The following is a 15,958-nucleotide window of genomic DNA, read 5'->3' as shown; positions in this document are numbered from 1 at the left end:
AATCACAGGCCTCTCTCATCTTTTTAAGTGGGAGAACTTGCACAATTGGTGGCTGACTAAATACTTTTTTCCCCCACTGTATATATATATACGTACATGCCTTCGTTTCTGTCAGGTCAAACCATACATAGCCTCTGTTCTCTAACACTGTTACGACTTGACAAGACAGACAGGCATCAGACAAAAGGTCAGAGCCGTGGGCCAGCGGACAGCTGAGTGGAAGTGATGTGTCCCGCAGGTGGCTTTGAAAGAAACTCCCCCACAGAATCTCTTAAACAGCCTAAGACCAACTGCTCACACTGGTCCACAAACAGACCAGTCAACAACACTCAAGCAGGCTCCCTGCAGGTCCCAAACTTTACAGAGGACCATGAGAATACCTGGAGAAACTCATTCATTCATTAACTTTTTCCTCTTAATGGCAGTTGCTCAGCTGGTGTGTGACCCCTCAGAACTACGCAACCTGCCTGCTGCCATCTTTCCTCATGAGTGCTGAAGAAATGCGAGTATTGCTTGCCGCCACGGTGCTAGGATGCTGTGACCGCTGGGGTTTAGTTAGATTATTAGTTAATGTATTGAGTGAGGGACTAAGCTATTTAGCATCATGTTTTAAAATAACACATTTACAAATAATCTTGGAAATAATCTTACAAATAATTGTGTGCATATACAGTACTATATGTACTTCAAGCTTGAACTGCAGAAAATAAAATTTTGGTTAAATCCAGCCTGATTATTTAAAACATTTAAACAATTAAATATTACATTGAGACATCTCTTATTATATAAAAGTTAATTTATAAGCTTGATTTTAATAAAACATTTAAATAAAATTTACATTTAGTAAAAATGTTTTTCTTTATTATTTGTATATTTAATTAAAAATGATTATCATTTTTTAAATAATTAACATTTTTAAAATAAAAATACAGTAATACTGTGAACTTAAAACAACTCATCTTCTATTTTAATGTATTTTAAAATGTAATTTATTCCTGTTATAAGGATTTTTTCTAGTCTTCAGTGTCATGTCACACACAATGTCACACACACATATATGCATGTGTGTGTGTGTGTGTGTGTGTGTTGATTTTCAATGGAATATTTATATTTTGTCTATTATACTTAACTTTATTAGAAATATGGCTCTTTCGATGAAAGAATGCATATGGATTTTTTCTACCTGTTTTATTGTCCATCATGTAAAAATTGTACATTTAGAACCTTAAAAAAGATCAATAAGGCAAGACCACAACCAAATCAATAGACGGTCAATAGATCATATGTTTGATCCACTGGGGAAATGGCATCTGGGAGTCAAACAGCTCTTATTATGCATGTCTGATTCAAACAAACTCTAAAGCAGAACCAGGCAGAATGTCTGTCTAGTGCTCAGCTATGGTCTGTCATTACATACGCTGGAAAATGCTACACTCTTCAACCAAGATTTATACCCTAACTCACATTACACAGACACACACATTCAAACCCACCCACACGCACACACACACACTCACACACAGATGAACACCTGCGTAAACAGATGTTTCACAGCTAGAGAACTGGTGCAATTCCAAAAAGTTATTTTAGAAAATTTCCACTCACAAACATCAACATTTAGTCAAGGACAATTGAATCGCTCTCACTAAACAAACCATAATTACCACAAAAGTGTGTAATCACAGTAGGATCAAAAAAAGATATTTCAGTGAATTCATTTCCATTGCGCTTTGAGGTTTTTACAGAGCCTGAGGCTCAAGGCGAAAGCTGAAATTGGTTTAATTCACACAAATAACTAAACATTTATTGAGAAATGATTCATATTAGAAACATTCCAAACATCCACTTCTGCCACAATCATTTGGAATAGTAGGGAAACATGTTGCGTCAAACTGACATTAATTTGCTATGAAGGTCGTAAAAGGGGAAGAGATAACTTCATGATGTTGAAAACATTATACTGTTATCTGGATGCTGTATCCTGTGCACTTCTCTTTATCTGAGATCTGTGGCCACGGCTAAATAAAGAGGTAAGTATACTGATGACATTGCCCCGGGCTGATCTGGGGAGGCTCTTCTTATCAGAACACTGCATATCTGATCGCGTTTCTGGCTGCTGGAAAAAAATAAAATAAATAAATAAATAAATATATATATACAACAGAAAGGAGTACAACATAAAACTGGATAATAACACATTTCATGCACTCTCTTAGATTCAAACTCATGACCTTGAAATTGTTATTACCATGCCTTATTGTTTAAAGCCATATGTTTAATGCCATAGACCCCAAATATAATAATTCCTCATGGACAGCATATATATAGTATATACACACAAAATCTGACATTATTGCTGTTTCATTTAATAATGTCAAATTTGGTGCATTTTAACTGTAACCTGAAATGTATTTTGTTTATTATAAACAAAACAATACAACCAACAACAATTATTATTATTAATAATAATATTAATAATAGCTGCAAACAGCACTGAGTATTGTGCATAAGGCACAATCTATAAAGAGTCTAATTTACAAAAAAAAAAAGAGATGTTTGGGCTGAAAAGAATGACAATAACTACATTTAAATAGTCATGGCAACTAGTTAGCTCTGTGTAGATAACGCCTGGTTAAGATGGATTTCAGGTGGTAAATGAATGTGATAAATTAACGGATACAGAAGGGACGCAAGTATTTAGTGAATTTACCCCTCAGACTTCACTAATATACACCTATGTAGCATAATAATGAAGCAGTTGCACATTGTCAGGGTCATAGTGGGTGCAGAACTAGTGGAGGTCAGCATGAATTATGGGATGTTTGCCTGCATGTCACCTTCCTCCTTAATAACTCCCACGACCTGGAGAGTCACTTTGGTAATCCTCTGATAAATCAGTGTTAAATGTCACATGCCTTACAAGCGGAGGGTGGTTGAGAGTGTCTGTGACTTCTAATGGCCCACAATGCACTGTTACACACCTCCTCGCACACTCCAGACATGTCGTGAAAATGAACTTTAAACGTTTTTTTGGGAGGCTGCAAATGCTTTGGTTCAGGGCTCACGCTGAGGCTCATTCGTGCTACTGCTCCAGAGATAAAGATTTGAAAAAGTTCATTACTTAAAATAGCTGTTCCCCTGCCAGGCTGCCAGCCATCAAGATATGAAGGAAATCAACTGCACTGTTAGGCTAGAGAGATGAGGAAATGTGAGAGGGTGGGCTTATTATCGAATTTAATAAGTGCAGAAAGACACTAACCAATAATTTCGTTTTTTTCTGGTTATTTGTGTATCACTGAAAAATATTTGGATTCTTTCAGAGCAATTTAACAAATTGGCCCAAATGCTCCATCCCTCACAAAAAAAAAAAAAAAAAAAATATTTTCCTATTAGCATAGCACTTTCAGTCTTGTTGTTACTGTCCATCAAATCCCACAATGCACTGTTACACACCTCCTCGCACACTCCAGACATGTCGTGAAAATGAACTTTAAACGTTTTTTTGGGAGGCTGCAAATGCTTTGGTTCAGGGCTCACGCTGAGGCTCATTCGTGCTACTGCTCCAGAGATAAAGATTTGAAAAAGTTCATTACTTAAAATAGCTGTTCCCCTGCCAGGCTGCCAGCCATCAAGATATGAAGGAAATCAACTGCACTGTTAGGCTAGAGAGATGAGGAAATGTGAGAGGGTGGGCTTATTATCGAATTTAATAAGTGCAGAAAGACACTAACCAATAATTTCGTTTTTTTCGGGTTATTTGTGTATCACTGAAAAATATTTGGATTCTTTCAGAGCAATTTAACAAATTGGCCCAAATGCTCCATCCCTCACAAAAAAAAAAAGAAAAAAAATATTTAAGATTTGAAAAAGTTCATTACTTAAAATAGCTGTTCCCCTGCCAGGCTGCCAGCCATCAAGATATGAAGGAAATCAACTGCACTGTTAGGCTAGAGAGATGAGGAAATGTGAGAGGGTGGGCTTATTATCGAATTTAATAAGTGCAGAAAGACACTAACCAATAATTTCGTTTTTTTCTGGTTATTTGTGTATCACTGAAAAATATTTGGATTCTTTCAGAGCAATTTAACAAATTGGCCCAAATGCTCCATCCCTCACAAAAAAAAAAAAATTCCTATTAGCATAGCACTTTCAGTCTTGTTGTTACTGTCCATCAAATGTACTTTTTTGATTAGTGTTAAAAATTAAAAACCTTTCTGTTGCTGTGGTTAACAGTCCCCTGAACTCACACCAACAGCACTGTCTCAACCCACAGTTCATCTGAGTGAGAGACAGAGAGAGAGAGAGAGAGAAGTGCTGACTTGCTTGCTTAAAAAAATGACCAGTTCTGAGGTGTGTTTCCCAAAAGCATAGTTAGCCAACTATGGTCACAAGCTCTGTCAACAAAGTTCCTATGTTTTTGGGAAACAGTCATGACTTACTAGTTAGTTTCTTCAAAAATGCATCAAACTAGGGAAGTTAAGCAGCAAGTTATATCATTGTTTGGGAAACACACCCCTGATTGACTTCACTCCATATCCATGAGTGAGGTCAAACAAAAGGTAGATACATTTGAGTAGTATTTTAACGTTTCAAATAATTATTGCAAAGGATACTAAAATATTTAACTAGTTGTGAACACCCATGGTTTGTGTTAAGAAGAAGTTTAGTGGCTATATATTGCACTTTTTAATGTCAGTGAAAATACAACTATTTAGGATAAGTAAATGTGTTTCGACTTATTTTAGGAGATTGTGTATTGTGCATTTTTCAGAAACAACATTGTTTCTGTGGCTTAAATAAAGTCTATGCTTTATATAGAGAAATAATAATAAAGATTGCAAATTACTTAATTCAAACTCATTGAGACAACTTTGTTCATTTTTTAAGTAAACTTGTGCCTGTATGGTGACTAGAGATTGATTACAGAATAACGCAACTGGTGTGCATTATGCCTAGTTGAGATATGACAACTGACCCTTCAAAGGGAGTTTGATTGACAGGGGATCTGACCAATCATTGCAACTCATCAATTTCTTTGAAAAAAAATACAAAATTTGAAAGCTGAGACTTTGTTTCATATCAGAAGTAACCTGCTCTTTCCTTTTTGCTCCGCGATGCATTTTTCACTGAGTGAGAACATGTGTGGTGTGAGAGTGGTATGGTTAGTCGATCATAGCAACAGTAACGAAGGGGACGGGTCTTTACGAAGTGTCAATTAAGAGGTCACATTATCCAATCCATTCTCATAAATGCCATGTCTAAGACTTTAATGCAAAAAGGGCCCTATGTGCAGGTAAACTCATGGCTTTTATTGGTAAACATTTGTCTTCTTATACTGTATCATTTATTTCATATAGTTACATAGTTACACCTCTTAATGGCACATAAACAAACACATTGTTATTTATTACTTTAAATGACAATCAGGCTCATTCCTGCCTCAAGCAGCAGATAACTTCACTAGCAATACCAAAATCTTAGGTTTGATTCCCAAGGAATGCATGAATTGATAAAAACGTACACCTTGAATGCATTGGGAGTTACGTTGGTGTCTGCCACACGCATAAATATTAATGTCAGGTGGTCTCTTCCTGTCAAAGTGGGCGATTCGTGGTTAGAATGAACTGCAATGAGAACCTATGAGACAACAGGGTTGAATCTTGGTCCTGGAACAACACTTCAACCGTTAACCCAACCTTAAAGGGTTAGTTCACCCAAAAATGAAAATTCTGTAATTAATTATCCACCCTCATGTCGTTCCAAACCCGTAAGACCTCCGTTCATCTTCGGAACACAATTTAAAATATTTTTGATGCATTCTGACAGCTCTCTGACGCTCCATAGACAGCAAGGGCACTACCACGATCGACATCCAAACAGAGTATGTTGTTCTGTGTCAGCTGCAACACACGGATACATTGTTTTCATTCTAATAAAAGCACAAACCATGTAGACACAATGTGTGGTGTGGCTGACACAGAACAACACACACTGTTTGCGTTCAGTGGATACTCTCCAAAATGGCGCTAGGGTGAAGCAGAGGAGACGAATTATCTGTCAAATTATTGAATAAGTGATTGAAATTGTTGTGTGGGTGAGGGTAATGTCATGGGTAACATGTAATGTTGGTGTATTACTAGGATTGTATAGGAATTATATGTTTTGGAATGGTGTAATATTTATTTATTTTTTGAATTTTGAATTTTTTTTGTATGTTTGATCTGCTCTCCTCGTTGCCTAAGACAAATTTCTCCTAAGGGAGACAATAAAAGAGAAACTTTTGTTTCTTGCGTATTATTACGGTTGAACCCCTGATGTCACATGGATTATTTTAGCGATCTCCTTACTACGTCTTACGGGGTTTGGAATGACATGAGGATGAGTAATTAATGACATAATTTAAATTTTTGGGTGAACTATCCCTTTAAAGGTGGAGAATGCAGTTTCTGTGCTACTAGTGTCACCTAGCGGGGGGGAAAAAAACTTTTGCAAATGGCGCTTATACTCATCACACCCTTGCGATTAGTCTTAGCCTCACAATATATTACTATTAGTATGAGTTTAGCTTACCTGTCGAGAAAAAAACTTTACAAGTTTGGTGTATTGATCAAAACACAAACATTTAATTAAATTACTGCATCTTGTAAAAACACTGCCAATGTTAACTTTTTTTTACTTGTTTGTCTGCATATTTTGGCTTTTTCAGCAAGTCTTTGAACTTTGGCTTGCACTTCTGTAACCAAATCTGAATGTAATGTTATGGCTCAGCCTGCTACATTAGCCATGCCCCAAACTCTCACGACTGGTTGATCTGGAATGATTGATGGACTCAAAAGTTTTGTCTTGTATTAGAAAATGCCGATCACAATAAACATGCATGTAAACACCTTAGTTGCATTATTTTTGCTCTGACCAAAGTGCACAGGTTTTCCCTCCATTCTGAATCACTAAACTCTATCAAAACTCGCTGCCACCAGTCTTTGCTCCTTATAGGAGACATAACCATGAACGGCATACATGTAATAGTCAACAATATGCTGGGCTAAGTGCATGTATTTTGACATAAAAGATTTTCACCTTTAAAATCAAATCATTTGTTAGGAATGTTGTTCCACAACCAACAAATCAATCCTTGTCCAATGGAAACCATGTAGTGGTCAGGAAATCTTGGACAGTCATCAAGACGAAATTTGTTTGCCCTCTCAAGAACCCTAAAAGTGTCAGAAAGCACCCAGAAGGTTGTGTTCACCACCAAGACAAGAGAACGTTGCAGACCGCTGTTATTTCACAGCTGACTACACTTGGGAAAGGATCAAACCTGCTAGGTGAAAACGAGCGAAAGCCACAGCCATGAAGCATTATTCAGCTGTCCATTTGAGTTTAACTCCACCTTTAACTCGAGGAGACCAGTATCCTATTTTCCCGGGAACTGCTTACAGTGCTACATGTTAGATGGCTGTTGTAGCACGCAGTTATTAATATTGATTTCCTCCTCAGGGAATATCAATTTTGTTCTGCTGCTGCATACGTATCGTAACGATGGGACTTAGCCTTCAGAGAAAGGCTCGTTGCGGAGTCAGCAAACTGCAAGAAAACAAAGACGTACTCTTATATAAACATGATAATGTTGCAGCACAATCATCTAGCCCGATACACACACACACATACATACATACCAGTTGTGACAAATTCACACCGGCCGTATCTGAGTGTTTCCTTATTGCCTTTCCTCTTCACACGCAATCATTTGCAACCGCAAACATGCAATTATTGATACTTCTGTCACACAATAATAGCATTGTTCTGTCTCGAGAATGGGACATGTTGACATCCAATTGTATCATTATTCAATTCCCACGGTGTTTCCCGACAGAAGTAATGCAGGCGGCAGCAATTCTTAAAGTTGGGTGCAATATTCCCAGGATGGTGTGCAGTGTTATTTATTCAAAATCATTCAATCATAATGTCATGGTTTTTATGTGTTATTTCTCTAGGTTTCCAGTCTGTGTTAGAATGAGAGAATTTTCCTTACAGATGAGGCCAGTTTATCTCACTTTATAAAAGCCATTCTGAGCCAAGAATTAAAAGAAATGCAGAAATTTTCTGGATAAAAGTATTAATTTCTTTAAAAACTTGTGTATATCAGAAACACAATACAATCTTGTAGAAAATTGGAAGGAATATTAGGCTGGTTTGGCTATTGCTATGGGAATGGTGAGTCCATTAACACTCATTCAGTCATCAATCTCATGTTTCCAGTTTATTTTCTCAACATGTAGGAGTGGACATTTCCATGGTAACAAGTGCTGGTAATTGTTGGTTTCTGATAAACCATAAACAAATATAAACAATTAGTATGAACAATCACATACATATTCAAAGAAACAAGCAAAGGTGAACTTACATAAATCAACCACTCAACAATTCCACACAGGCCATGATGGTATGGAGACATGGATTCTCACACACAAACACATTGGGCCTGTTTACACCTGGTCATTTCATACGTTTTCGCTGATCGGATATCTATTGGATTTGTTAAAACGTTTCCATTTTCACTTGGCCACATAAATGTGTCGTCGCAAAACGAAAACGCTAAAAGATAAGTTTGTCTTACTACTTTTAATGAAGATGATTTTGTTTTGACCATCTGCGTCTTACTTTGTTTAATTCGCAGCAGTTTGTTTCATTCGGCTTGCTGAAGAGATACTCAGTTACTCGTCCGCGGTGATGCGTGTTGCATTAGCACAGTCGTGTCTGACTATAATGTCATATAGCCTATAACACGCTCTCACATGTTTATTATTTTAACATTTTGGGAGGAGTAAAATTTACATATGTGGTTTCAACAACCAGATGTATTTACACTGGTCCAGTTTTATCTGGAAAACGGCCCAGACCACCCCCTGAAGTGGTTTGAGCGATCGGATTTATATCCGTCTCGAATACGTTTCGGAGGGCATTTACACCTGGTCTTTTCACGATCGGATAGCTATCTGATCAGACAAAACACATGAAGTGACCAGGTGTAAACAGCCCCATTGAGACTGCGGCTTAATTAGTAAGAGGCCACAGGTGTTCTTATCAGCAGAATTTTCTACAGCCGTCCCGAAATATGTTAACATATTTGCATACAAGAAAATTCATAATACCAATTCATTTTATAACAGACTATACAATTTACATGTTTCATTCACCAAAACTACAGCAATTTTAACTAGTGATTGACCGATATTGATATTTTATAACCAATATCGATTCCAATTATTTGCATGTTTATGTGCCCGATAACCGATATGCAGAACCGATATTTATTTACTGTTATAAAGTAAATAAATGACTGAGTGAAGTAAGTCCATACTTCACTTTGGTTTTTCCTCCTTTCAGTCATCTTAAAAAATCTTTCATGTTAAATTGAATCTTTATATTACAATAAAAAACATTTTATTTAAAGCATCAGCAGCAACACTAATATTAACAATAAGCAAAATAAATGTAGAAGGTCTAATGTTTTCAAATGGAGAAAAATAAAGGAAAGGAGTCATATCAACTTCATTTTAAACTACAGTTTTAGTAGGTTTATAAGCTGTTTAATAGGCTAAAGAGTGAAGAATATGGCATATGTCCCCAGATTCTTTCCTTGGTGGCTCAGAACTACCTTTACAATTTTCAGAAGAACCACTTGGTCTGCTCAAATAAAATATCCCAGAATCAGGTTTGAGTGAATTCACTTCATGCAGTATTCCTAAGTGACGATTCTGACACACTGGACATTTTCTTTGCAGGTCACAGTTGAATGATCTATGGGCCCAACCACATCTCCAACAACGGTTATTGTTAGCAATCCATTTCCGTTTGGCTACTGTATCAAAGCTCTGGATTTCAGGACAATGACTAAGATGATGATCAGTACTGCAACAGTATGCACAAGATGGTTTACGGCCCTCATTCCTTTCCTGTGATCTGATCATTTCACTGTTAGTAGTTTCAGCTTGCTTTCTCTAAGTGGGTAGATTCACTTCTGGACTCACCCCATGTAGGAAAGCAGCTGTTTGAAATTGGGACTTGGAAGGCCTCCCTTCTCTTGTCTGGAACTCCACACCTTTGGATTGTTCAAACACTTGACTTGGGTAGCTAGATTCTGACATTCTGATTCCTCTTCCAACCAAACAGAGAAATTAAGTCATAGGGCTCATCTGGTCGAGTGGTTTTGCCATATCTTGCAAAACTGGCGACCTGATGTGCTGGTAGCTTACTAAGCAATTGATGCACATGTGATGCACATGATAACTCTTTTGATCCTTCATGATCCCAGGACTGAAGCATGCCAACAAGAGCTTGAACTCGTACAGCAAATTGACCAAACCCAACAGGATCTCCTGAACGTATAGCTGGCCAATTCTTAATAGCAGTAATCTTTTGAAGCACCAACTGATGTGGTTGACCATACCTTTTCTGAAGAGCCTTCAATGCAGTAGTGTAAGGCTGGGAATGATGGGCATAAGCCAAGGCTAAATGTCGGGCTGCATCAAACTTCAAATGATCCAGAAGAATATGCTACTTGTATTGCTCAGTTTCTTCTGGGGGCATCAAATTCTTCAAAGCCATATTCAACATGGCAAACTCATGGGGGTCATCACTCTTTAAATATGGAAATAAGGGCTGACCTGGAGGGCTGTAAAGCAGGCATCATTGTGTGAGGCACAGTCAATGCTGTTGGAATAGACATATGTTGACCAGGTACTATCATTTGTATTCCAGTTGGAGAAAGTGCAGATGTTTGATTCATATATCTTTGCTGCTCTTGAGGTGCTGAAGCAGTGAGATATCTGAAGGTCAAAGGATTCGGGATAGACATAATGGAAGGATTAGCTTGCTGCTCCATAATTGTTCTAGTTTGATGTTGCAAGGAAATTTAATGAGGATTACCAAGAGATGCATAGGGAAATCCAGCTGATAGATCTCTAGGAGGCAATGTTGCAACTCTTGAAGGATCACAATTAAGTGGAGCATGTTGGCCATGAGACGGATATAATACTGGATAAGGAAAATCAGGTAGGTATGGAGGCCTTAATCCTCCACTTGGAAAGAAAGACGGCCAACTTGGAGGCATCCATGGAAGACTTGGCATAAAAAGAGTCAAGCCTGCACCTATTACATTAGGATCCACAACAGATTGTGACCTGAGGTTATCTGGGAGACGAAGAGAAGGTCTAATAGGGATACATGGATTAGAAGGCTGCAAATGTTGTGTCTCTAATAGCCCTGTAGTAGTAGATGCAAAATAATAGACATTGAAGAGACAGGCGGCACATCCTGAGATGGAGGCAGAGTAATTTGTCTACTAAACTATGGTGGCATAGAAAGTACATTTCCCTGCTTTATGTGATGTTGTCATATACATTCCCTTAACTCATCCTCAATGGAATCTCTGGTATTTACCTCATCTTGTTGGTTCAGTTGAGTTGGAACAGAGGACTCTTCGTTAGAACTGCATTCAGAGCTAGTAGAAAATGAAGACCTTTTTTTTTCTTTGCATATCCTGTCAGGCTCAACAGGAAGGGACCCAAATGCAGAGTGAGTGAAACAAGATTTATTGAAGACACACAAGTTCACAGCACAGGGGTTGACAATCTTGGGACAGCTCCAACCAGCAGGGAAAGGTCAATGCCCTGAGGGGTAGACAGTCTGGGGTACAGTCTCAGTCGTTGGTCAAATCGGGGCGGAAGGATGGGGAGAAACCCAGAGCAGAGAACAGCAGAGCATGCAAGCAGAGTGAAGGGGCTCAAAGCAGGCAGCATCAGAGATTTGGTTCTCAGCACCAGGCTTGGTTGGCGGCCCGCCTTGGGGAACCAACAGGCAGGGAGTCTCAGGCTGGAAGAGCAGGACTAGAGGGAAAACACAGCACAAACACAAAACACCACTACTCAGCACAACACACAGATAAACAACATTATGTAAACAAAAACAAAAACGTGATGTAAATATCTAGGTTTGGACTACAAAAAACTAAAGTACAAAATCTAAACAGCTCAGGAGTAGGAACAAGATTAACGAACAACTAAATAAGATGTTACAAGTAAATTAAAGCAAGATACTAAAGAACAAAACCAAAATCAGGAGATAGAATAAGCAAGAGCAAAAACTACAACAAGGATACACAATAGCAGGGTAAGACTGGAATATAGAGCAGCAAGTCAGTAACTGTCTCTATGGCACAAGACGAACCAGCAACCACAAGAGGAAAAACAGCACAATATAAAGGGAGGAAAGTACACGAGGGACAGGTGAGACCAATTACAGAAACGAGGACAAGACAAGACCTAAACAAGTGGGCGTGACCAAGGGAAACAAAGAGGTGGGACCACAGGAACACATGGCAAGCATAAACGAAGACAAAACAATGTGTGCAAACACAAGACAAACAAAGAAACATTAAACAACGACAACACAGACAAAGCTGCCAGGGCAGAGCCCTGACATATCCTTCATCATTTGTCCCACATCCAACAACATTCCCTTTATCTGTTTAATCTCCTCAGACAAAGACTTCACCTCATTTTGGGTTGCAGTAATGGAAGCTCCTTGTGATGTAACCTGCTGGCTCAAATCCTTTGGCTCTTGTGACAGTTGTCCACTTGGATGAATTGAAGGATTTGACTGAGCAATCACATAATCTTGGTGCCATCTTGGAGGCTTTACAATCCTTGTTGAGCATTTAGGTCTCACATAGTCATCCTCAGTCATCATTCTAGCAGCCTTTCTGGCTCGAAGGACCATGTAGAAAATTGGAAGGAATATTAGGTTGTTTTGGAGTCCATTAAAACTCATTCAGTCATCAATCTCATGTTTCCGGCTTATTTTATCAACATGTAGGAGTAGACATTTCCATGGTAACACGTGCTGGTAATTGTTGGTTTTTGACAAACCATAAACAAATATAAGCAATTAGTATGAACAATCACATATATAATCAAAGAAACAAGCAATGGTGAACTTACATAAATCAACCACGCAACAATTCCACACAGGCCATGTTTGCATGGAGACACGGCTTCTCACACACAAACACATTGAGACTAAAGAGTATAGAAGCCCAAGAGGCGAAACTCTGATGCTTTTTTGGTAACAGCCACTAGGTGGCACTTTGGTAGCGCAACCGCCATTTTGGATGTGAAAATGCCAACTGAACAACAGCACAGACACACAGAAATAGACAGAATAACAACGAAAGAGAAGTCAAAGTGGAATAAAATAACGCAATGTTGGGCAATCCACTGCAAAAACTTATCAGTGTGACAGTAAAGATCTTGCTTTTCATCGTTTTCTCAAAGACCCTGACAGGTAATTATTCAGAAAAGTGTAAAAATATTGTGTGTTTTGAAGTGGGATGTAGCGCTATATCTTATGCACCTGCTAACTTTAACTGTTTTTAGTTTAGTAGTAAACAATTATTTTTAGGAACTGCAGGTCCTAGCCATAGAAATATGTAATGTAATATATAATGATTTATATGGATATGACACTATGTTAGAATGAGCTCATGCAACTTTACACATTTACTATTACTAATCTAGCACAAGCGTTAGTTCAGGCAGGCCACGTAGACTAATTAGTTCAAAAAGCTGATTCATTCAATAAGTAAACACTGTCCATTGCTCAGAGATGCAAAACAGTGCTGTGATCTTTGTTTGGCACTATTTTCGTTGGCAAAATTGAGCAAAAACAAGCAATATTATGTTTACAATTTAAGTATCGCAGACGATGCTGTATATCGCACACCCCAGACTCGACTTGAGAGGAAAATTAATAATCCGCGGTTGTGCGCATACTTGTTTGCACGTGAGCAAAGGTGTTTTTAGGAGTCTGGCTTGCAAACGCCAGATCACTGATTTGTCAAACCTGCTTTCCTTCAGTCCGTGTACTTCTGACTATTTTGTAGTAAGTAACGAATATGCTTCGGGGAAATTTATCGGCGTAAAAGTATACATTTTAATTAGGAAATGTAGTGGAGTAAAAGTAAAAGTTGGTTGAAATATTAAAACTCAAGTAAAGTACAGATACTCCCAAAAAATACTTAAGTACTGTAACGAAGTATTATTACTTCGTTACATTACACCACTGCCCAAGATGAAGGCCCCATCACTGTCTTCACAGAGACTTAGCTGGACTCCTCCTTTAGCACGCTCCTAAATCTGACCTCAGGACCCTACATCTAAGCAGTCCTGGATGACTACTTCTTACTGGCTGGATCGCCCTTGAAGTTACTTCTGAGACTGTTTCCTCACCTCACCCTCTGAATGTCTTTTAGACGATACTGATCCCCTTGTATGACTTGATAGTATTAACAGCTCCCAGACACACTTCATTCATTGGTCTCTTGTAACTCTTCTACTTACCAGCCAATAATGTGCGGGGATTATAAAAACTTCACACTTTCTTAGGTGTTTCTTCAAATGCAGGTACTTTTATTACAAAAGAGATGTCAACATTTCATTCAGATATGAAAATATATATTTTTTTCTAAGATTACCTTGTCTCTCTCATTCACAGGTTTGTTTTTGTGAATTGTGGGGACATTCCATAGGCGTAATGGTTTTTATACTGTACAAACTGTATGTGCTATTGCCCTACACCTAACCCTACCCCTTACAGGAAACTTTGTGCATTTTTACTTTCTCAAAAAAAACTCACTCTATATGATTTATAAGCATTTTGAAAAATGGGGACATGGGGTAATATCCTCGTAAATCATCTTCTCCTTGTAATACCTATGTCATACCCATGTCATACCCATGTCAAATTTGTGTCCTCATATATCACAAAAACGCACACACACACACACATATATATAATTAATTAATTAATTAATTAATATGCATATCTTATATATCAATATTATTTTTAAAAATTTCATATTTTTAAGTCACCTTCTCCTTGTAATATCTATGTCATACCCATGTCATTATACAAATTTGTGTCCTCATATATCACAAAAACGCACACACACACACACATATATATAATTAATTAATTAATTAATTAATATGCATATCTTATATATCAATATTATTTTTAAAAATTTCATATTTTGTTGAAACATTATTAAATATATTCTTGCACAAATTATGAGTATTGTCATAATAATAATAATTGTGTTGGTGATAATCATAATAATTGTGTCTGTGATTTTAGCTCCAAATTTGTCCTACCTACTTTAGTTGTGGCATAATAAAAAGTTCATATATGCATATATTGTAATATTGCAATATCTCTTAACAGCATCCGGTAGCTACAAACCATTTCTAACACTCAGACAGCAGACTTTTTGTCAAACTATGGTGCAAAACCTTTCCTACTTTCCATTATTTATTAATTACTGTAAAAGATCCTCTGCATTTCCCCCCCTGTCATTCTGGGGAAAATGCAGTGAGTGTATAATGGATGGAAAAGATAATGCATTTACCTCTGCAGTGCTTGTATCTTCTCTGCTGTGATTCCCTGAACAATCTTCTCCAGCACGTCTGCATCTGCACTTGGCTCAACCTTCACTTGCTCCTTGCTGAAGGCGTATCGTCCAATGAGCAGCCCCAGAGCAAACACTCCCACTCCCGCTAGCAAGCATTTGGGAGCTGGAGAAACCTTTGATAGTCACACTTAAAATAGTCATTTAGAGGTGGAGAGAAATCTGCTCTGATAGAGGGAAATAACTTTGCAACTACTAAACATTACCATTCGACACACGTTTCATCGAAAATGGTGCCGCCGAGGATTTTACATCACATTTTACACATTCATTCTGAGCATTTTCGCTCCTCCTGTCTCTTTATATCATTTGGAGTACAGAATTGTTCTGTTCTCACTCTTTTATAGGAATGAAGGGACATGACTGATTTTTTATGCTTTCACTTTTAAATAGGCCCCACAGAATGTGAGAAGGTGGAAATGATGTGCTGTT

At 37.8% G+C, this 15,958-nt stretch overlaps 1 pseudogene; it reads right to left on the bottom strand.

The window, feature by feature from the left end:
• The window catches only part of LOC107600311 (uncharacterized), a 19,185-nt pseudogene extending 3,434 nt beyond the window's left edge, over nt 1–15,751 (bottom strand).
• Between the last annotated feature and the right edge of the window lie 207 nt (nt 15,752–15,958).

The sequence above is a fragment of the Sinocyclocheilus grahami genome, unplaced genomic scaffold (assembly GCF_001515645.1).
Source record: "Sinocyclocheilus grahami isolate Dianchi unplaced genomic scaffold, SAMN03320097.WGS_v1.1 scaffold281.1, whole genome shotgun sequence".
In the NCBI taxonomy this organism is placed as follows: domain Eukaryota; kingdom Metazoa; phylum Chordata; class Actinopteri; order Cypriniformes; family Cyprinidae; genus Sinocyclocheilus; species Sinocyclocheilus grahami.
The sequence above is the reverse complement of the archived record's forward strand: the minus strand, read 5'-3'. Positions and strand labels throughout refer to the sequence as shown.